This window comes from Pan paniscus, chromosome 1, assembly GCF_029289425.2.
Source record: "Pan paniscus chromosome 1, NHGRI_mPanPan1-v2.0_pri, whole genome shotgun sequence".
Classification (NCBI taxonomy): domain Eukaryota; kingdom Metazoa; phylum Chordata; class Mammalia; order Primates; family Hominidae; genus Pan; species Pan paniscus.
In genome coordinates, this window is record NC_073249.2 from 114088213 (window position 1) to 114112416 (window position 24204).

Below are 24204 nucleotides of genomic sequence, written 5' to 3' on the forward strand. Positions count from 1 at the left end.
GGCCCGGAGGGTTGGGGAACTTCCCGAGGTCACTGAACTGGTGTCAGGCCCGGATTGGAATCCAAACACATCCCAGCCCATGCCCGGCTCTACAGCGCCGGCCCCCAGCGTCTTCCCGGGTGCCAGCGGCACCCGCATCCATTCAAATGCTGCCCAGTCCCCGCTCCTCAGTCGCTTCCCGCTACTCCGCACGCGCATCTCCCCCACCCGTCAGGGTCAGGCCTCTTGGTGACTTTTCCTTTTTCTCTGGCAGAAACTGAGGGGTGAGACCGATGGTTGTGTCCCGAACGAGGGCAGATTGCCTAGAGCTCGTCAGACAGGGACCCAAGGGCGAGTCTGGCAGGGTGTGGTAGCTCCGCGCCGCTCAGCAGAGGCGCAGCGCGCGGGTCGGACTGGGACGCCGGTCACGTGGCGGGGAGGGGGCGCCGGCGCGCGCGGGCGAGCTAGAGGGCGCGCGCGGCTGAAAGCGTGTGGAGGCGCGGGCTGCAGTTCGGATGTCTGTGTGGCGGGGAGGGGGCGGCGGCCGGGAGAGACGACTCCGCCCCCTGCGCGCATGCTCGGGCCCCGGCGGGTTATAAGGCAGCCTCGCTGGCCCGGCCAGACAAAGTGGTGAGCTGCGACGTGACTGGCTAGCTGCGTGGATACTGGAACAAGCAAACGAGGCAGCGAGCGAAGGACGGGAGCCGGACCCTGGGCCCCGTGGAACTCCAGCCTGCGCCACCACCTCACGCACACGCTCGGCGCTGCGATCCGCGCATATAACGGTTAGTTGGGTAACAGCCGGCGGCACGCGGCGCGGACCCCACGGTGCCCTCGCTGCCCTGGTGGGGTCGGAGGGGACCTCCGGGATTGGGAGACTTTGTCTCCGGCGGAGGGAGGCGGCCCAGCAGAGGGCATCGTGGTCACAGGCAGCCGCGTGGCCTCGGACTGCAGTGCTGGTGAAGGGGACCTTGAGGCGCTGGGGTCAGCGCCTCTCTTAGCCGAGCCGCGGGCCCCGTGCTAAGATGCCGGTCCCTGGCCTGGCCGAGGAGTTGGGTCGTGGTGCCCGGTGACGGTAGGGAAGTCCCTTCCCCTCTAAGTCTTCAATAGGCTCCTCGAGAGATGCTTTGATCTGGAAAAGGGATAACATGAGGCTGCTGCATGTGGTACTCCAGACTCTCCTGGCCGCTTCTGCCCCAAGGGAAGGGACTCGGGGCAGAAGTTATTTCTGATTCGTGACATTGTCCGCCCCAACCTTCTTGGCCCGCCGATCCTTGCCCCACCTGGTGACTTGCGAGAGTGATGCGGAGAGCCGCATTCCCCACAGCCAAGGCGTGAATGCAGGGTTCGAGTAGACTTTGCGTAGGGGACGGGGCAGCCCGCAGACTCCTGGGAGTGGTGCTGACGGGGCTCTTTGTCATTCAACCTGTGGCTGCCAGCGTCCGCCGCAGCGCCCTTCTACTCATGGACTTAAGGCGGCCCTGTTGAGAGAAATCTGGAGGATAGCGTTACACTTGGTCCGATGCAAGTTTTTTGTTCCAAGTACATCTTTTTTTTTTTTCCAGCATGCGTTTTAACATTTTATTACTTTGTCATGACATATTTGATGGAACAAGCAGTTGCCAAAACTAGTTTGTAATTAATCTAAACCAGGAGACAAACTTGTTACTACTTTAGTCTTTCCTTGGGTTTCCAGTGGCTGATTAGAAACTGGGCTGCTACTGATAACAGTAAAATGTTTACACGCTACTTTATTTACTGTAACTTACTATAACTTGTTTTGAATTTTTTTTTCAAAAATTACTCTGGTTTCAACAATTTTTTTATCCCAACCACCAGCCCAGTGAGGTGATGCAAAGACTATGTATCTTCAGTTTTTTAGTTAGGTGTTAAATAGTACCCATAAATTCAAGTCTTACACCCTGGGGCACGACTTTGCCTTCAGATTGCCATAGAAATGACCAACAATTCAAGATATTTAGCACTTAAAACACGTGGTAAGATTTATTATTTACACAGAAGTTGAATATATTTCAGTAATTCATTTTGAGCTTAGGTAGATGCTGTTGTTTCATCAGATTGCAGTTACCATTGTTAAATATGCAAGTTAATGATCTGAGGAGCATTTTGTAAGATTTTTATAGCTGAATAGATTTGAAGGTTTAGTTGTAAGCTTAACGGGATAGACTGTAATGTCCTTAAACAGATTAAAAAGGAAAAAAGTCATATCACTATAGGATGAAAGCAAATGATTAGCGTTTCACTAGTTTACATGTTTTAGCCTTTAAATATTAGGGCATATATTAGCCCTGGAAAGGATCCTAATGACCAGCTGATCAGGATCCCTTGTTTTACACATAAGGAAACTGGGGCTGGAGGGATTAAGTTATCTAACATCTTAGGTCTGAAAACTTGTTATGGTTTGGTGGGAACTATGTGTGTCTTTGGACTCATTTTTGTTAGATTGGCACTCCTGATTTTTCTTTAGATTGTAAATTTGGATACAAATTATCTCAGCCTGAAAATAGATTTCTCAGCTCCTTATGTTCTGCATTCCCATCGTGTTTTCAATTCACTTTATAATGCTCACTCCTATGCAAGATTAAGATCTCTGCGTAAATGCCTACATAGCTGTCTTGTTTTTGTTGCAGTTGAGGACTAGGAAGATGGAACTTGGGTATGAGGAAAACAGTCCAGATTGTTGTGAATTTTATATGTTCAGCAATTTGTTATTGGCTACCAGGCACCATGAGAGACTTAGGATTCAGCAGTGAACAAATTTTACCACTTGCCCTCCTAGAGTTATAGTCTAGCTGGAAAACAGATAAATATATAATTGTCACAGCAAATACTCTTTACAAACAAGTAGGTACTGTTATAATAGGGTAGGTACAGGTTCCTGTAGGAACAAATACTGTATTGTGTAGGTGTGAGAAGACACCCAACTTAGTATAGAAGCAATTTGGCTAGACCTCTCTGAGGAAATACTGTTTAACCTGAGACTTGAAGGATGAAAGAGCTAGCCAGGCAAGGCAGTGATGATGGGTGGAAAGAACATTCCAGGCATGAACACTGAAGCTACACTCAAGAGTACAGGGTGTAATGCAAGAGCTGAAAGAATTTTACCAAAGCTAAAGCATAAAAAAGTCAAAGAGAATGGGAAGAGATAGAAGTTGAAGAGATAGACAGTATGCGAAAATGGAGAGCCTTGTAAGCCATTTTAAGGAATCAAGGAGGGTAAAAAAATTAAAGGGATTTTTAAGGGATAAAGGAGGGTAAAAAAATTTTAAAGGAGCGCTCTTGTCTTGAAGCTGATTGAAAGCAGTTGAAGGATTTTCAAGCTGGTGGCTCACGCCTGTAATCCCAACACTTTGGGAGGCCGAGGCGGGTGGATCACTTGAGGTCAGGAGTTCAAGACCAGCCTGGCCAACATGGTGAAACCCTGTCTCTATTAAAAATACAAAAAATTAGCCAGGCATGGTGGCATGCTTCTGTAATCCCAGCTACTTGGGAGGCTGATACAGGAGAACAGCTTGAACCCAGGAGGTGGAGGCTGCAATGAAAACTGAGATCACACCACTGCACTTCAGCTCAGCTCAGGCGACAGAGCAAGACTCTGTTTCAAAAAAAATAAAAAAGGATTTTCAGTGGGGCTGGGGATAACCTGATTGGATTTTGTGTTTTAGGAACATCACTTTGGATGCAATATGGAGAACAGGCTGAAAGGAGGCTGTTGGAGTGGTGTGAGACCACAGTGATGGACAAGACAGGATTTGGTAGAGAAACAGACAGGATTTGGTGGAGGATTTGGTGGAGACCAGATGTGGGAGACTGGGAAAGTCAAAGACGTTAAGGATATAACCCAGGTTTCTGGCTTGAACAAATACGAGTTTATTAGGTGGTATTTGTTTGTCTCCATTTAACCAATAGGGACACTAAGAAGTTGTGTGACTAGACCAGGGCTGCTCAGCTTGTAAGGCTTGGAGACAAAATTCAAACTGTTGTTTTCAGTTTTTGTTGGCAACCCCTGAGAATGGTGTTTTTCTTTTTTCCCTTTTGAACAGTTAAGTATGGAAAATTTCAAAACACAAAGAGTTGAGCGACACGATTTATCTCTTCCCCTATCTACTTTCCCCAGACCCTACTGGATTACTGTGAAGCAAATTCTACAAATGATTTCATTTGTTTTATTTCAATATAGATATCTGAAAGATAACTCTTGAGAAAGTCATAACCACAATGCCATTACCCTACCTTTAAAAATTAACATCGCCAAATATCCAGTCAGTATTCAAATATTCCTCAGTTGTTTTTAAATAATTGGTTGGTTTGATTTGGGGTCCAAACAAGGTAACATATTACATTTGTTTGGGATGTCTCTTAAACTTTTTAATCTATAGGTTCCCTCATCTTAATTATTTTCCTCGTAATGTATTTTCCTTGTACGATTGGTGCAAATGTCATTGTGGTTTTTGCCATTACTTTCAATGGCAATTGAAAAACCGCAATTATGTTTGCACCAACCTAATATTTGTTGAAGGAACCAGGCCATTTTTCCTCCGGTTTCTCTCATCCTAGATGTTGATGAATATGTCCCTCAGGTATAGATTTAACATGTCCTAGTTTAATGTGTCCCTCTATCCTTTGTATTTCTTGTAAATTGGTAGCTAGATTGAAGACTGAACAAATTTAGTTCAGGTTTGATTTCCGAGTGGGAGTGTGGGGGGAGAGGATAAGTATAATTCCTAGATATTGGTGTGTACTTCCTTCAGGAGGCATATATTTGGTTATCCCTCTTTGTACTACACTAATAGCCTGTTTTCATTATTTCACTAGTGGTTTGCAAGTGGAAATAATTATGCCTTTAATTCTACCATTTATTTTTAATTTAACTAGAATGCCTCTATAAAGAGAGGTACAGTTTGAATAGGAAGGACAAGTTAAAGTTTATGTTTTAATACAATATGCTATGTTATTGAGACACTGTCGTTTTCTGGAAATGTATTTAAATGTATTGAGGTATATCCTCTTAAAAGGCCACTATTTTAAGTTGTAAAAGTGTTTTTAGCACTTGATGTTAACATTTCAAATGGCTTTTAGTATTTAGAATATTTAAAATTTTTGTCCTTAAATTTATGGCATTTCTTTTGGTCTTTCGTGCTCTTTCTTGGAGGACTTTGCTGTTCCCACAGCTTTTATTTAGAGAATACCTAGTAGAATCACTACTAAATCCAAATCTTTAGCTATAAAAGGATTCCAGATTGTAAGTTCCTCAAGGATAGGGGTTGAACACTCTTATTGATGATCTACTTTTCCAGTTGCTTCTTGGGCATTTTGAACTTAATATGTCACTTAAAGCTCATTATCTCTGCCTGTTCTCAACTTTCCTTCATCCTCCAAACCTAGTTTTTTTCTTCTGATTCTACCATTCTTGAAGGTAGCCAGGCTTAAAACCTCTGAATCTTCTTAATATTTCTCCTAGTAGGCCCCCCTGTCCTACCACATGCAGTTGGTGCCAATCTCTTGTCCCTTTTGTTATTTCTCGTCCAACCCCCCACTTTTCATTTGTAATACTGCTACCTAGTTTATATATTTTTCTCTTTGCAGGAAGGGAGTGTTATAGGAGATTTTTACAATGAATGGAAGGACTAGTTTAGGTGGCATGTTTGGTTCCTAGTGTCATCCTGAGAAGAGATTAAAATGCAATAACAATCTTTTTTTTAAAGATAGAATGTATAGAATTTATACATTCTAAATTTATAAATTATAATTTTATAAATCTATAAATTATAATTTATAAATTTATAAATTCACTCTGTCGCCCAGGCTGGAGTACAGTGAAACCATCATGGTTCACTGCAGCCTGTAACTCCTGGGCTCAAGCAGAGCCACCTCAGCCTCTTGAGTAGCTAGGACTACAGGCATGGGCCATAATGCTCAGCTAATTTATTTAAACATTTTTTTAGTGATAGGGTCTCACTATGTTACCCAGGCTGGCCTCAAACTCCTGGCCCCAAGCCATCCTCCTGCCTTGGCATCCCAAAGTGCTGGGATTACAGGTGTGAGCTACCTCACCTGTCCAGCAATAACAATCTTCTGGGATCACAGTATGCATAATGATAAGAAGGGTTCACATCCACCACACCAGTGAGGCAGCTGCATGGGCTGAGCCATTGAAGGGTGTCACTGACCATTTGTCCTGCAGAGTAAGATCCAACTCTGTTGGTTATCTACACTATCATGTTGCTAATCACAACTCATGATATTGTTGAATCTGACTTAATTACAATGACTTAGCCTTAGTATAGGAGAATTTCCTCAAAATCTACTGATATTGTAAGCTATATATTTGATCATTGATTGAAAAATATGTCTTCCTTCTGATTTTGCTCTTCCTACACAAACCTTTTGAAGATTATTGAATGAATGAAAGTCTATACACTGCTGTGGTGTGTTAGACTATTTTGGAGGTAACAGGGCCTTTGTAATTTGTCTTATTGAGTTTTGGGAACCAAAACTTATGTTTGTACTTTATTGACCTGCTCTTCTGTTCCTGTATGAGAAATTTTTATCCTGGGGTCTGCATATTGATCCCCTAAGGTCTATTGAATTCGAGGGGTCTGTGAACTTGTTTGGGGGGAAAATATTATATCTTTTCATTAACCTATAACTAAAACTTGGAATTTCATTCAAATATGAGTGTAGGCAACAAACCATGGTTGTATTAGCAGTACCTGTGACTTTGTCACCAGTAGAAATCATGTACTTCATACCATAATGCAGCTGTTATAGCTATCTTGAAATTGTTTAAGCTTATCACTACCTCAAAATTAGTGTGATTATTAGACCCACTGCTGGATCTTATTTTATTTTTTAAAAGCACATTGTTTTTTTTTTTTTTTTTTTTTGAGACGGAGTCTCGCTCTGTCGCCCAGGCTGGAGTGCAGTGGCGCGATCTCGGCTCACTGCAAGCTCCGCCTCCCGGGTTCACGCCATTCTCCTGCCTCAGCCTCCCGAGTAGCTGGGACTACAGGCGCCCGCTACCACGCCCGGCTAATTTTTTGTATTTTTAGTAGAGACGGGGTTTCACCGTGTTAGCCAGGATGGTCTCGATCTCCTGACCTCGTGATCCGCCCGCCTCGGCCTCCCAAAGTGCTGGGATTACAGGCGTGAGCCACCGCGCCCGGCCTAAAAGCACATTGTTAATTCCAATTAAAGTATTTTGACAGTTCTATCTTTGCATTTTATTTTATGCATTTAAAAACATTATTCTGTCTGGGCACGTGGCTCACGTCTGTAATCCCAGCACTTGGGAGGCTGAGGTGGGTGGATCACTTGAGCCCAGGAGTTCAAGAGCAGACTGGGCAGCATGGCGAAACCCTGTCTCTATTTGTTTAAGAAAAAAAAAATAAAATTATATTAAAAAAAGAAAACATTATTCTGACAAGCGTTCCATAAGTTTTACTAAATGGCCAAAGGAATCCCTGGCACCAGAGTCTAAGGACCCCTGCTCCTAACTTCTTTACTTCTGTTCCAAGGTTAGAATGAAGTTAGCCAGAACCTGTGAAGCAACACGGCACACAGATGCTGATGTCACAGGATTCTACAGAATCATGATGCCATTTCTTGGTTATTGACTTGGTTTTATTTACTAATCATCATAAATTCTGACCTCACAAATGAGAGGGAACAAAATGTTTGTGTATATGCTAACAGAGAATAAAATGATTGTCACAAATTAAGGCATAATAATTTTCCTTTGAGGCCGGGCGCAGTGGCTCACGCCTGTAATCCCAGCACTTTGGGAGGCCGAGGCGAGTGGATCACCTGAGGTTGAGAGTTCGAGACCAGCTTGACCAACATGGAGAAACCCTGTCTTTACTAAAAATACAAAATTAGCCGGGCATGGTGATGCATGCCTGTAATCCCAGCTACTTGGGAGGCTGAGGCAGGAGAATCGCTTGAACCTGAGAGGTGGAGGTAATCCCAGCACTTTGGGAGTGCGAGGCAGGCGGATCACAAGGTCAGGCGATCGAGACCATCCTGGCCAACACGGTGAAACCCTGTCTCTACTACTAAAAATGCAAATATTTTACTACTAAAAATACAAAAAATTAACCGGGCATGGTGGTGGGCGCCTGTAGTCCCAGCTACTCGGGAGGCTGAGGCGGGAGAAAGGCATGAACCCGGGAGGCGGAGCTTGCAGTGAATGGAGATCACGCCACTGCACTCCAGCCTGGGCAACAGAGCGAGACTCTGTCTCAAAAAATAATAATAAAATAAAATAAAACACTCATTTGAAAATTGTATATTGGCCGGCGCAGGGGCCACGCCCATAATCCCAGCACTTTGGGAGGCCCAGGCAGGCAGATCACCTGAGGTCAGGAGTTCGAGACCAGCCTGGCCAACATGATGAAACCCTGCCTCTACAAAAATATAAAAATCAGCTGGGCATGATGGCGGTTGCCTGTAATCCCAGCTACTTTGGAGGCTGAGGCGGGAGAAAGGCATGAACCCGGGAGGCGGAGCTTGCAGTGAATGGAGATCACGCCACTGCACTCCAGCCTGGGCAACAGAGCGAGACTCTGTCTCAAAAAAAAATAATAAAATAAAATAAAACACTCATTTGAAAATTGTATATTGGCCGGCGCAGGGGCCACGCCCATAATCCCAGCACTTTGGGAGGCCCAGGCAGGCAGATCACCTGAGGTCAGGAGTTCGAGACCAGCCTGGCCAACATGATGAAACCCTGCCTCTACAAAAATATAAAAATCAGCTGGGCATGATGGCGGTTGCCTGTAATCCCAGCTACTTTGGAGGCTGAGGCAAGAGAACTGCTTGAACCCGGGAGACGGAGGTTTCATTGAGCCCAGATCGCACCATTGCACTCCAGCCTGGGCAACTGAGCAAGACTGTCTCAAAAAAAAAAAACAAAATTGTATATTTTAGGCTAGACTCCATCTAAAAAAAATATATATTGTATATTTCTAATAAAAAAACTGACAATTATCTTAATGGCAGCATAGTCTAAGATTTATATCGTTAGCAATTAAAAAGGCTATTTAATGGTGCTGTTTTGAGGTAATAATGCTGACTTTGATACATTTTTAATGTCTGCAAATATCTTCCCAAAAAGCTTAGCAAGTAAACATTTGAGAATAGTATACCCTGGTTTCTCTTCAGATCACGTGAATTTTTCTTTTTTTTTTTTCTCCCCCGCCGCCCCCGGCCCGAGTTTCGCTCTCATTGCCCAAACTGGAATACAGTGGCGTGATGTTGGCTCACTTGCAACCTCCGCCTCCTGGGTTCAAGCGGTTCTCTTGCCTTAGCCTCCCAAGTAGCTGGGATTATAGGCGCATACCACCACGCCTGGCTAATTTTTTGTATTTTTAGTAGAGATGGGGTTTCACCATGTTGGCCAAGCTGGTCTCGAACTCCTGACCTCAGGTGATCCGCCCACCTTGGCCTCCCAAAGTGCTGGGATTACAAGCATGAGCCACCGCACCCAGCAAATTTTTCTCCTTTTACTAAAGATTTCCATGGAGAGAATGGTGAATCATGTTTCAGTGCCAAAGAGTACTCAATTTTAATACTCTTTTGTGAGATTTGTCTGTTACTGGTGAAGCAAACAAGAAAACAAAACAACTTAGATCTTTATTGGAGATAATGGGGGAAGTCAAAGATAGCATCATAATGAAGTTCAGACTTACTCAAGGAATTTTTAAACAGTTACTGTTATAGACAAGCAGTTATTAAAAAGTTATTAGAAGAGATTAGAGATGTAAATACATATTTAAAATATGGTTTTAAAACGTTTAAAATGAGACTAAAACTTTAAAATGAAATGTTATATTACTTTGTTGTCTCTAGTCCTCAAAGATTTTGTTAATGTAAAACTAAGTAAAATGTTAATTATTTCTGTGAGTGAATAGTTCAATTTAGCTGTTTGCAAGAAAAGGAAAAGCTTTCTCTGTTGTTTATCTTTTTCTTAATGAATTATAATCCACTTATTCTCCCTATTTGGCATCTGATAGTGGAAGTGAAGTAGATTGTAATAGAAATACCATCTATTATTAATATATTCAAATACTCATTTACATTCAAAGTAACATAAATGATATAATCCTGACAACTCACTTATTTGTAACTTTAATCCAGCCAGTACATTTCTTCAAATTCTGGAACAGGGTAGGTTATGTGTTAATAAATTTAAATGGCCCACTTAGATATCGATTTGTTGAATATATTTTGGGTTGCTGTAGAAAATAGAACACATACCATTATTTATTCCAGAATATAATTTAGAATTCTGCCAAGCAAAACGTACTATTGATGGACATAGCCCCCAACTTTCTTTTCTCTATGACATCTCATGTCATTTTATAAAATGTGAAATGGGTCTATATTTGGAAACTCCTGGCCAACCAAGAAATAAATTAATATGTGAAAGGGACATGGGACTCTCAACTTAGGTAGTAGCCAGTTTTTCAGTCTGTGAGAAGAAGGCAAAAATGAAGCATTAAAAAAGGCAAAATTTGCTGGTGTAATAATAGCTCAGAAAACAAGATAGATAAGTTCTTTGTGCCAAGAATAGCTCAGAAAACAAGATTGATAAGTTCTTTCTCCCAGCGCTTTGGGAGGCTGAGTTGGGTGGATCATCTGAGGTCAGGAGTTCAAAATCAGCCTGACCAACATGGCGAAACCCCTTTCTACTAAAAATACAAAAAATAGCTGGGCATGGTGGTGCATGCCTGTAATCCCAGCTACTTGGGAGGCTGAGGCAGGAGAATTGCTTGAGCCCGAGGGGCGGAGGTTGCAGTGAGCCGAGATAGTGCCACTGCACTACAGCCTGGGCGACAGAGCGAGACTCCCTCTCAAGAAAAACAAACAAACAAAACAGAACAAAACAAAAACTTTTCTGCTTCTTTCACTGTAGAGAGCAGTAGATCTAGAAAGCATTACATCACTGAGAGGTTTTTTTTTCTGGTTTCATATTTTTCTCTACTTCTCAAAAACTGGGAAAATTAGATTACTTGAAGTTCATCTAATGCTAATATTTGGATGAGATATAGGGATTTTTTTTTTTTAACTCAAGTGGATCCGCCTACCTTGGCCTCCCAAAGTGCTGGGATTACAGGTGTGAGCCACTGTGCCCAACCTACTCTTAGTTTTTTAATATTGCTGTGGCCATGGTTGTTAGTTGAAAATACTTTTGCCACAAAATGCAGTGAAAGAGTGAAAAAATAACCCTTTGTTACACTGTGGTAGGAAGAAGAAATTGGTAGAATCTTAACAGCAAGTTGGCAATATGAATAAAAAATAGAATTTTCAGAAATTCTTTGTCTAAAATTATATCCTAAATTTCTAGTTCTCCACAGTAGTATGGAAAATACTATAAAAGGAAAAAAGAATGTAGCAACCTAAATGTGCAACAGTAGGTTTTTTTGTTTTGTTTTTGAGACAGAGTTGTGCTCTTGTTGCCCAGGCTGGAGTCCAATGGCATGATCTTGGCTCACCTCAATCTCCGCCTCTGGGTTAACGTGATTCTCCTGCCTCAGCTTCCCTAGTAGCTGAGATTACAGGCGTGCGCCACCATGCCTGGCTAATTTTGTATTTTTAGTAGAGACAGGGTTTCTCCATGTTGGTCAGGCTGGTCCTGAACTCCCAACCTCAGGTGATCTGTCTGCCTCGGCCTCTCAAAGTGCTGGGATTACAGGTGTGAGCCACCGCACCTGGACAACAGTAGGTAATGTTTTTTGTTTTTTGTTTTTCTTTTTTTTTTTTTGAGGCGGAGTCTCGCTCCGTCGCCCAGGCTGGAGTGCAATGGCGCGATCTCAGCTCACTGCAACCTCCGACTCCCGGGTTCAAGTGATTCTCCTGCCTCAGCCTCCCAAGTAGCTGGGATTACAGGCACCCGCCACCATGCCCAGCTAATTTTCATATTTTTAGTAGAGACGGGGTTTCACCACGTTGGCCAGGCTGGTCTCAAGCTCCTGACCTCAGGTGATCCACCCGCCTCGGCCTCCCAAAGTGCTGGGATTACAGGCGTGAGCCACCACGCCCGGCCAACAGTAGGTAATGTTTTAAAGTATAATACATCCATAGACCCGAATGCTATTCTTCAAAAACAGCATTGTGGAACTAGACACATCAAAAAATGTTTCCGGCCAGGCACAGTGGCTTACGCCTATAAGCCTAGCACTTTGTGATGCTGAGGCGGGTGGCCTGAGGTCAGGAGTTTGAGACCGCCATGACAAACAGGGCGAAACCCTACCCTTACTAAAAATACAAAAATTAGGCAGGCATGGTGGCAGGCACCTGTACTCCGAGCTATTTAGGAGGCTAAGGCAGGAGATTCGCTTGAACTTGGGAGGCGGAGGTTTCAGTGAGCCGAGATCACGCCACTGCACTCCAGCCTGGGTGACAGAGAGAGACTCCGTCTCAAACAAACAAACAAAAAAGAGGCTGGATGCCGTGGCTCAGGCCTGTAATCCCAGCACTTTGGGAGGCCGAGACGGGCAGATCATTTGAGGTCAGGAGTTTGAGACCAGCCTAGCCAACACGGTGAAACCCCATGTCTACTAAAAATATAAAAAGTAGCCAGATGTGGTGGCGCACACCTGTAATCCCAGCTACTCGTGGGGCTTAGTTATGAGAATGGCTTGAACCTGGGATGCAGGGGTTGCAGTGAGCCAAGACTGCACCACTGCACTCCAACCTCAGCGACAGAGCGCGACTCCGTCAAAAAAAAAGGAAGTTTCTGATATTAATGGAAAATGTCTATTAAGCAGCATATACATACATATTCCATATTTATGTTTATTCATATGCATGACTATCATAAAAGGAAGTCAGGATTTACATCAAAACATAAATAACTTTAAATGAGGATGGTAGAATGATAGGTAAATTTTATTTTCTATTCACACATATCTTTTAATTTTTCTATAACACACATGTATAACTTGTCATGTTTTAAAACTACTACTTTGTGGGGCTTTGTTTTTCGTTTTTTGAGACAGAGTTTCACTCTGTTGCCCAGGCTGGGGTCCAGTGGCGTGATCTTGGCTCATGCAATTTCCACCTCCTGGGCTCAAGTGATCCTCAGCCTCCCATGTAGCTGGGACCACAAGTGTGTGCCACCACTGCTGTCTAATTTTTTTGTATTTTTTGTAGAGACAGGGTTTCGCCATATGGCCAAGGCTGGTCTTGAACTCCTGGACTCAGGTGATCTTCCCGCCTCTGCCTCCCAAAGTCCTGGGATTACAGGTGTGAGCCACCATACCTGGCCATATTTTCTTTACTATCAGGTAATACATGTTCATTGGAACAAGTCAGTCAACATAGTTATATGGAAAGAGCATATTAATTCCCCTTCTCAACCTCCAGCAATATGGCATTTTAAGTATGCTTATTAGAACATATTTATTTAATTAATTTGTTTACCTATTTACTTTCTTTCCCAGAATCTAAGCTCCATGTAGGCAGGGATTATGTCTGTCTCTTTTTCTCTTTTACTGCCTTTACTCCAGGCACTCAGATTTGTTGAATGAATGGCCAAAAAGTTTGGTATATATCCTGATATACTTTTTAAAAATGATGATACAATTGTATGGTGTGTAATTTTTTAAATCTTAGTTTGCAATCTTTTTTTTTTTTTTTTTTTGAGATGGAGTCTCATGCTGTCACCCAGGCTAGAGTGCAGTGGTGTGATCTCGGCTCACCACAACCTCCGCCTCCTGAGTTCAAGTGATTCTCCTGCCTCAGCCTCCTGAGAAGCTGGGATTACAGGCGCCCGCCACCATGCCCGGCTAATTTTTGTATTTTTAGTAGAGACGAGGTTTTGCCATGTTGGCCAGGCTGGTCTCAAACTCCTGACCTCAGGTGATCCATCCGCCTCGACCTCCCAAAGTGCTGGGATTACAGGCTTGAGCCACTGCGCCCAGCCGGTTTGCAATTTTAATTGCAAAAACAATACGATGAAGTTTGATAATTTAGGACATTGATATTTGATCTTCTTTGGCTATTATCCTAAAATATTGCCCTTCTACAAATCTTTCTTTGTTAGCTAACAAAGTATACCCCATTCTTCCTTTCCACTCACTGCAGCCTCCGCCTTCCAGGTTCAAGAGAGTCTTCTGAGTAGCTGGGACTCCGGGCGCACGCCACCATGCCCGGCTAATCTGTGGTGTTTTCAGTAGACACTGGAAAATTCCGGTTTTCAATTTAAAATGAATGGGTCACTATCTTTTGAAAAAAGTTGTACTGATGTGGGTACTTATCCCAAAAGTAAGTGATCCATTTTATACCCCCACACCTTTCTTATATAATAGCCTCATTCTCCCTAAATAAAATCATGCTTATTTGGTTGAACAAATGATGTAAGTCATTTTCTTACAAGGAGAATTAAGAGTGTTTGCTACTAGATTCAGATTATTTAACATAACGTTGGCTGAGATTGACAAAAGAGGATTAAATAAGTAAATATATACACACAAGTGCGTGCATATATGTATACCTATGTTCATTACCTTTAAGTTTGCATGCTAGTTTGCCCATTTACAAATATGTTCACTTCATCAGTTCTCTATACTACTTTAATCCTCCTCATATCTAAAACAACTACTGTACAAGAGGATTAGGATTGGGGTCACAATAGTAGCATCATAGGGTATTGTAGAGTATTAAAGTCAAGTCAAATTAATTGGAATTATATATCAACATATGCCCAGTAAATACAAATGAAGATTGATTCTTACTCAGGCATATTGTATCTTAATGAAATTTAGTTGAAGTTGCAAATAGAAAGCCAACATTTTCCATTTGTTTATTTTTCATTGAAACAGCTTGACTGGCTTTGTTCATGATATAGCAAAAGTAGCTCTTAATGCTGGTTAGCAGAAACATTGATTGCCAGGCAGCTGTCTAGGAAAACTTAAACCCATTTCACCTAACAAGCCAGAAATATTTATAATACATGTTATTTGGTAGTTAAATCCCATTCTCTGGAAATTTCTTAAGGCTGGTTCTTTATGTCCACATGCCTTCATGTTACTTGAACTTTGTTTATGCCTTTTCAAAAAATTTCAGCATTGAAGCTTTGCTCAGCTGACTCAGTTGGACTAATATTTAGCAAAGATTCTTCACCAAAAGTCATTCACAAGGTAGAAAAGTGTCATACTGGCCTGGCATAGTGGCTCATGCCTGTAATCCCAGCGTTTTGGGAGGCTGAGGTAGGCTGATCACCTGAGGTCAGGAGTTTGAGACCAGCCTGGGTGTCATGGTAAAACCCTGTCTGTACTAAAAATACAAAAATTAGCTGGGCACGGTGGCACGCGCCTGTAATCCCAGCTACTTGGGAGGCTGAGGCAGGAGAATTGCTTGAACCCAGAAGGTGGAGGTTGCAGTGAGCCAAGATCGCGCCATTGTACTCTAGCCTGGGCCACCAAGAGTGAAACTCCATCTCAAAAAAAAAAAGGGGTCATACTTGAACTGCAGTGGACAGAGAGAGGTGTCAGAAAGGCTGGAAATTAAGGGATATTGTTTATGCTGGAGAAACCCTCCTCTCAACCTCCTTCTGTCTTACTTTAGGTGGTGAAAGGGCCCTGAGATCTTACAAACACTCTCCATTTCATCACGTATCACAAATTTAGCACATGCTATATTTACTTGAAACAAAACAGGGCTTTTCCAGATCAGTAGAGATGAGGACAGTTACAAATGTTAGCTTTCATATGTTTTATGGTCCTGTAGACTCCTGACAAGTGTGCATTGCGAGCTTTCTTGTTAGGAAAAACTTTGGACAAATTTCTGGTTTGGAGAATGCTCTCCAAGAATACGTATGGTATTTAGGACTACAAGAAGATGTGGGCCAGGCATGGTGGCTCACACCTGTAATCCCAGCACTTTGGGAGGCCAAGGCGGGCGGATCACCTGAGGTCGGGAGTTTGAGACCAGCCTGACCAACATGGAGAAACCCCGTCTCTACTAAAAATACAAAAATTAGCCAGGCGTGGTGGCAGCATGCCTGTAATCCCAGCTACTTGGGAGACTGAGGCAGGAGAATTGCTTGAATCCAGGAGGCGGCGGTTGCAGTGAGCCAAGATCGTACCATCGCACTCCAGCCTGGGCAGCAAGAGCAAAACTCTGTCTCAAAAAAAAAAAAAAAAAAAAAGGTGTGAAGAGGTCTATAGGGGATAAACTTGATAAGCCAAAGAACTCTTTTTTTATACTACATCATTATTTATTTATTTATTCAACTTTTATTTTAGATTCTGGGGTACATGTGCAGGTTTTTTACAAAGGTATATTGCATGATGGTAAGGTTTGGAGTACAATTGAACCCATCACCCAGGAAGTAAGCATAGAACCCAATAGGTAGTTTTTCAACCCTTTGCCCCTCTTCACTTCTCCCCCATCTTGTATTCCCCAGTGTCTACTGTTCCCATCTTTATGTCCATGTGTACCCAAAGTTTAGCTCACACTTATAAGTGAGAAAAATATTTGGTTTACTGTGTTAGTTTGCTTAGGATAATGGCCACCATCTTCATGTTGTTGCAAAGGACATGATTTTGTCTAAAGAACTCGTAAAGGAAAGTGAATTATTATTTTGTTCTATAATAGAATTTTTGCATGTTCTTTTTTAACTGACTAAAAATAGTAAATTTGACATCCTTGATCAAAATTATTTTAATAAGTAAGAAGTATGTGCATACTTTTAATCAAAGTATAAAATATATATTATTTAAATAGAGCCTAAATGATGTACATTGAAAAATAGTGTATTCTGTACCATCTCTGACCATCCTTTCCAGTATACATATATATCAGCTTTTTTCTATAATTAATACATCCCTGTTATACATCAGAATTTACTGTAGTGCTGAAAAAAACATTGTCTAACCTGATTCTGATTCAGTTGAATGCACCAAGATGATATGCAGTCTGAATAAACCATTAGGTATCAATTTAGTCACTTTTGTGATCAAATTGAATTAATGATTTAAAAAAACAGCCATTCTCAAAGTGTGGTTTTTTTGGATCCTTCAAGGACCTCAAGACTCTCTCAAGATTGAGGTCTTTAGATTTCGCTTAAACTAATCATCATGAAACTATCAGCCGGGCCGTGACTGATGCCTGTAATCCCAGCACTTTGGGAGGTGGAGGCCGGCGGATCACTTGAGCCCAGCCCAGGCGTTCAAGACCAGCCTGTGAAACATGGCAAAACTTCATCTCTACAAAACATACAAAAATTAGCCAGGCATGGTGTCTCACGCCTGTAATCTCAGCTACTCGTGAGACTAAGGTGGGAGGATCACTTGAGCCCAGGAGCTACAGTGAGGCACTGCACCACTCTACTCCAGCCTGGGTGACAGAGCGAGACACTGTCTTTAAAAAAAAAAAAAAAAAAAAAATCACCCATCAGGTTTTGGTGTAGTATCAAAGAGGAATATCCTCAATTATCTGAAAATGCTATTAAAATACTCCCTTTTCCAAATACATTTCTGCTTAAGGTTGCCTTGGAACAAAAACTTTGAGATTTGTTGTCTTTTTGTGCCAGGGGATGGGCAGGAGCGGGGAGTGGAGGGAGTATGAGGCTGAGTTTTTGTTTAGAATGATGAAAGAAATAATACATAACTCATTTTAAAAAGCTGACAAATGCAGGGCACGGTGGCTAACGCCTGTAATCCCAATACTTTGGGAGGCCGAGGTGGGTGGATCACCTGAGGTCAGGAGTTCAAGACCAGCCTGGCCAACATGGTGAAACCCCTTCCTACTAATAATACAAAAATTAGGCCGGCATGGTGGCACACGCTTGTAATCCCAGCTACTCAGGAGACTGAACCAGGAGAATCACTTGAACCTGGGAGGCAGAGGTTGCAGTGAGCCGAGATCATGCCATTGCACTCCAGCCTGGGCGACAAGACCAATTATATGTATTTTCCACATTTTCTTAATCTGTTCCTCCGTAGATGGACATTTAGGTTGCTTCCATATCTTGGCTATTGTGAAAAATGCTGCAGAGAACATGGGAGTGTGCAGGTAATCTCTTTGAGATCCAGATTTCAGTTCCTTTGGATATATACCCAGAAGTATGACTGCTAGATCAAATGGTAATTGTATTTTTAATTTTTTGAAGAATCTTCATATTGTTTTCCATAACAGCTACACCAGTTTATATTCCCTCCAACAGTGTACATGGGTTTCCTTTTCTCCACATCCTTACCAACTCTTGTTCTTTGGAAATCTGCTGTCTTTAAAAAGAAATACGTTGGCCGGGCACGGTGGCTCACGCCTGTAATCCCAGCACTTTGGGAGGCTGAGGCGGGTGGATCACGAGGTCAGGAGTTCGAGACCAGCCTGGCCAACATGGTAAAACCTGTCTCTACTAAAAGTTAAAAAAAAAAAAACTGGGCATGGTGGCGTGTGCCGGCAATCCCAGCTACTGAGGAGGCTGAGGCAGGAGAATCATTTGAACCCGGATGGCGGAGGTTGCAGTGAGCCGAGATCGCGCCATTGTACTCCAGCCTGGGCAACAGGGCAAGACTCCATCTCAAAAAAGAAAAAAAGGTAAAAAAAAAAGAAATGCTTTCTATTTATTGGTAGAGTGGTCTATGTAAATAATTTTAAACTATAAATTATTAACTAAAATACTGATTTTTTAAGGGATTATAAATATGAATTAAAAGCAAGGTCTAAAATCAATTATCATGAACAGAATTCTGAAAGATAGGCCTAAAATCCTTCTTTAAGCATTCGAGTTAGCAAGTTGTTAATTTCTCTTATAAGCATAATATATTTAACTTCTTGTAATGTGGATAGGATTTTCCCAGAATGGCAGGGTAGGTAAAGAGAGTTGGAAGTTTGCAGAGACGGGTTTATATTTTTTAAGATTCTTTATATGCAGTTTGATCAAAATTATGCATTTCATAATTGCTGAGTGTTTGGCTAGCCAGATCCAGTAGTTATATTCCTTCTTTGACTAGCGCTTTCTGCTTGATTTTTTCATTGTTTTGGTTTCCTCAATGTATTCAGTTTCAAAGTGGAAAAGAAATGAAAGTGAGGTTTCCTAGACTTTGAATCTTGGGAGTTAACTTGGGACAGGTGGTTCTGTAAACCATGAAGCTGCATTAGGGCTAGTTACAGAGAACAACAGGTTATCTACTTTAGCAGCAATAGCTTCAGGAAATCAGCCTTTCTGGATTTGAATGTTTCCATGTGTTTGAAACCTAAAACTAGTTTACACTCATTCACAGATTATTTTAAGGTTATTGGTTTTAGATACTTTCTGCTTCTTTTAAGTTCACGAACTGGTCATTGTCATTTTAGGAAAAGACAGTGGCTTCATTTTAAATGTTGATGAGGAAAGTGTACAGAACATCATGAATACTATTTTCAAGGCTTTTGTAGCTCTTCTCTTTGGGAGTGGGGCAAGGACATGGCAGGTATGGAGCACAGCTTCGGCTTTCCAGATTAGTTTACTAGCAAAATTCATGAGAGTTATGAGAAAAAAATATCAGAAAATCTAGAAGGTGACTCTTATCACCGTCATTGCCAAGAAAAGTTAGGGTTATTGTTTTCTATCATCCTTTAGAAGATGAATTAATGAAGAATTTTTCTCATTACCCTATCACTTTGTTTTTTAGTCTCCCCATCACTCTTGGGCAGTAATAGCTAAGCTGATAGGAAAGCTACTGTGCATATTGTAAGGATTAAAATCTTAAACTTTAGTCCCCTTTAGCCTCTGGGCTTTAGCATACAAAGAATGCATGTGCTCTGTTTTCTCAAGGGAACTCTGAGTACTCTGCAAGGGGGTCTGCTCTCATAATTTACTTTTTGAATGAGCCCTTCTGTTTATAGCTGAGATTTGCCAGTTAAAAAAGGAAATAATATGCTTAGATAATATTAACTGACTTTTTTTTTTTTCAGTTATGTACCATCAGTATTTTTAAGTTAACAGGGATAGCCATTTGTCAGGTGGTGGAAGAATTGTGTTGAATCTGTGTGTGGTTTTTTGAAGTGTTCTGTTTTTCATAATGATTTTGCATGCTCTTATGTCTTATACTTTCTTATTTCCTTTTAAATTTTTCTAAAGTTTCTTGAGGCTTTAAATCTAATTTTGGCACTGTGGAATAAGGTATTAACTTGATGAGGCAAGCTTTAGTGACTAAAAATTGTAACTGCCTTAATTGGGACAAATCATAGCTGGCAGCTAAACTCAAAGTTTAATCACGTCCAGCACGTATTAGCTGTTCTAGTCAGAGCTTAATGTGTTAAACAGCCCTACTGTCTGTGTGTGGGTGTTCTATGTGTGTAAATATTCTGAGATGAATTAATCTTTTTAGTGGTTCTTTGAAATTTTTTAAGTGTTCTCTTTTTTCATACTTAGAAGAAGAAAAAACTCATAAAATCAACGCCTGCAGCAGTTTTATTTAACATCATTTTAGAATTCAGGCTGTTTCTGTTAGCAGAGCTGACCTGTTAAATAGCTTTTAATCATATTCATTCCAGTAGAAATTTTAGGAAACCTTAACTTGTAAATATTTTTATCTCACTCAAATCCTAGGTAGATGAAATGCCCTAGGACAAAGACCTTCAATTTTTAAACTGGGTTATATTTTTGAGGGAATTATTCTGCACATCCTCAGGTTGAGAGATAACCTTAGCTAAAAATTACCTCTTGAGAATGGATGCCTGATCTCTACTTTTTCTTTTCCAACTTGAGTTATCCAAAAGCCTTTTACTCCCACTACAAAAGAGAGGTGTATCTCTTATTCATCCCATTTCTTATGGTGGTTCACTGTCCTAAGCAATAAAAATCTCAAAGGAAGGGAAAATTCCAGAATGCATAGTCCTAGAGAGAGTCCCATGATAGAAATCCAAAAAGAGATTAGGTCAGAAATATTGGAGAATATTGAAAAATTATTTCATCTGGACAACAAACTCCTGCCTTCTCCTTTTTTTTTTTTTTTTTTTTTGAGACAGAGTCATGCTGTGTCACCTAGACTGAGCAACCTCTGTCTCCCAGAGTCAAGCAATTCTCCTGCCTCAGCCTCCCAAGTAGCTGGGATTACAGGTGCCTGCCGCCATGCCCAGCTAATTTTTGTATTTTTAGTAGAGTTGGGGTTTCACCATTTTGACCAGGCAGGTCTCGAACTCCTGACCTCAAGTGATCCACCCGCCTCGGCCTCCCAAAGTGTTTGGATTACAGGCATGAGCCACTGCCCCTGGCTGCCTTCTCTATTTTCTAAGTTAGAATTATTATTATAAAAATGAGATAGTTATCACAGAGATGTGTATCAACACATTTATTTCAATTAAAATGAAGTGTGCTTTTGTTTAATAGAAATCTCTTTTACTTGATTGGTTTGAAAATGAGGACTGGCCAGCTATTTCCTGTAAGTTACATCACCTTAATCTTAAGTTACATCACCTTAATCTTTAGTGCCAAACACAGCTAAAGTACAGAAGAAACCATCCAGAATGAAGTTCAGAGAAACAAAGGAATGAATGATAACATGACAACATAGAAGGGAGAGTAAGAGAGTAGATAGCATGGGAAGGTCCAACCCATATCCAGTTGGAGTCTGAGAAAAGTGAAAAGAGAGAATGGGGGAGAAGCAATATTTGAAGACATAATAGGTGAGAATTTTTCAAAATTGTCAGGAAGACTGTTTTGTCAGTATGAATATTTGTTAGCTGAGTCATCTGTATTTTCTAAATAGTTGTTTCTAAGATTTTTCTCTTTATCTTGTTTTCTCAAACTGAGGATTTATATTGTTCATCAAGTCTATAATATCCTTAGTCATTAACCCTTAGTCATTTACCCAGACAGTTGTCTCTTCTCCATTCTCTATTCTCTTTTTCCAAAGTCCCATTAGATAAATGTCAGATCCTCCCATTCTAAAGCCTTTCTTTCATAGCTTCAGAATGACACTCCCCTGAATTCTGACTAATCTCTTCAAACCTATTCTTAAGGTTTACTGACTCTGTATATAGCTACATCCAGTCTTCTAGTTAACATGTTATTAATTTCACTGACTTTACTTTTTTTTTTGAAGCGGAGTCTTGCCGTGTCACCAGGCTAGAGTACAGTAGTGCAATCTCAGCTCACTGCAACGTCTGCCTCCCAGGTTCAAGCGATTCTCCTGCCTCAGCCTCCCAAGTAGCTGGAATTACAGGCATGTGCCACCATGCCTGGCTAATTTTTGTATTTTTAGTAGAGATGGGGTTTCACCATGCTGGCCAGGCTGTTCTCGAACTCCTGACCTCAGGTGATCCACTCTCCTCGGCCTCCCAAAGTGCTGGGATTACAGGCACGAGCCACCATGCCCGGCCAACTTTACTTTCCATTTCTAGTTCTATTTCAAATCAATTAATCTTCTTCTATGGATCTTTTTTAGAGAAATACATAATTTTAGAGAAATACACAATTTTTTCTAATGTTTTAAATGCCTTGTTTTATGTCTTTAGTCATTTAAATATTCATATTCCTATGCCTATAGTTCCTGAGTGTCTAATCCAACTGTGTTGGATTGGCATTGCGTTTACTCACGGTTAATTGGTTCTTGATGTGTTCACAATTGTGAGCTTATGTTTGGCAGGCCTTTGTTTGTGGGAAATCTTTGCTAGCAAAATCAAATATAGTGTATCTCTGGAAGAACAACAAAGATATTCTACAGATAATTCCCTGCCAAGCATGAGCTCACACTGGCCTGAGTTGTGAATTCTCAGAAGAATCTTCTGTCCTCCTCTTGTCTCCTTTTCTTTATCCTCATCTTTGTCTTCTTCCTCTTTCTTTTAACCGTCTAGATAACTAAGACAAAGAAGTTTGCCTGCCCTCTCCTTTTGCTTCTGTATTGTCTCCCTGTGCCACAGAACAAATTTTATTCCCCTTGTCACTGTCCTTGGACTTTCTTTTGGTTTTGATCAGCTTTATTGAGGTATAATTGACATAATAAAATTTACTAACTTGAATGTATACTTTGATGAGTAACTGTCACTATCATGATAATAAAGTATTTCCATTTACCCTAAAAGTTATCTCATACTGCTTTGCAGTCAGTCTCCTCTCCCCAACCCCTGGTAGCCACTGATCTGTTTTCTATCCCTTATCTAAAATGCCTGGGATAAAATGTGTTTTGGATTTCAGATTTTTTCAGATTTTGGAATATTTGCAGTTACTTAAGCAGTTGAACATCCCTAATCCAAAAATCCAAAATTCGAAATGTTCCAATGAGTATTTTCTTTGAGCATCATGCTGGTATTCAGAAAGTTTCAGATTTTGGGTTTCATATTTTCAGATTAGAGAAATGCTCGACCTGTGCTAGAATTTTGCCTTTTCTACAATTTAATATAAATGTAACCATATAGAATACAATCTTTTGTCTAGCTTTTTTTTCCTACTTAACAGAACGCTTTTAAAATTCATCCATGTTATCGCATGCATCAGTAGTTCCTTTTTATTGCTGAGTAGTATTCTATTATGTGGCTGTACCATTGTTTATCCATTCATTTGTTGATGGACATTGGGTTGTTTTCAGTTTTTGGCTATTATGCATCAAGCTGCTAGAGAATTTTTATATAAATCCTGGGTGATAGCTGACACTGTAATGGCTGGCTCATATGTTAAATATATCTATAACTTTATAAGGAACTGCCAAAATGTGTTCCAAGGGACTGTAACATCAGCAATATGAGAGTTCCATTGGCTTCATAACCCCACAAAGTCATGGAATTATCTGTCTTATTTTTAGTAGGTATGTATTAGATTGTGATTTTAATTTGCATTTTTAAATAACCAACGACATTCAGCATCTTTACATGTGTTTGTTTATCATTCATGTATCTTTGGTGAAGCATCTGTTCAGATCTTTTGCTTTTTTTTAAGCTGGGTGATTTGCCTTTTTGCTATCGTTGTGCAAGTTCTTTTTATGTTCTGGGTATGTCTTTTGTTGAGTATATTATTTTGCATATATTTTGAAGTCTAATTTTAAAACTTTTTTTTTTTTTTTGAGACACAGTCTCGCTGTGTCGGCCATGCTGGAGTGCAGTGGCATGATCTCAGCTCACTGCAACCTCTGCCTCCCGGGTTCAAGTGAGCGATTCTCTTGCCTCAGCCTCCCGAGTAGCTGGGACTACAGGCACGCGCCACCACACCCAGCTAATTTTTGTATTTTTAGTAGAGACAGCCAGGTTGATCTCAAACTCCTGACCTCGTGATCC

General features: G+C 41.1%; 1 protein-coding gene across 4 annotated transcripts in view; it reads left to right on the forward strand.

Moving 5' to 3' along the window:
- Positions 1-24204, forward strand: part of SLC16A1 (solute carrier family 16 member 1) — a 45673-nt gene that overhangs the window by 445 nt on the left and 21024 nt on the right. Inside the window, exon 1 of one of the 4 annotated variants that reach the window (XM_003810706.5) lies at positions 390-764. The exons of 1 other annotated variant lie outside the window; for it this stretch is intronic. The gene's annotated coding sequence lies outside the window, so the exon portion shown is untranslated. Of the gene's footprint in view, positions 1-389; positions 1977-24204 lie in introns of those variants that run through there. 2 more of the 4 variants (XM_055102575.2, XM_055102571.2) reach the window with 2 other exon arrangements.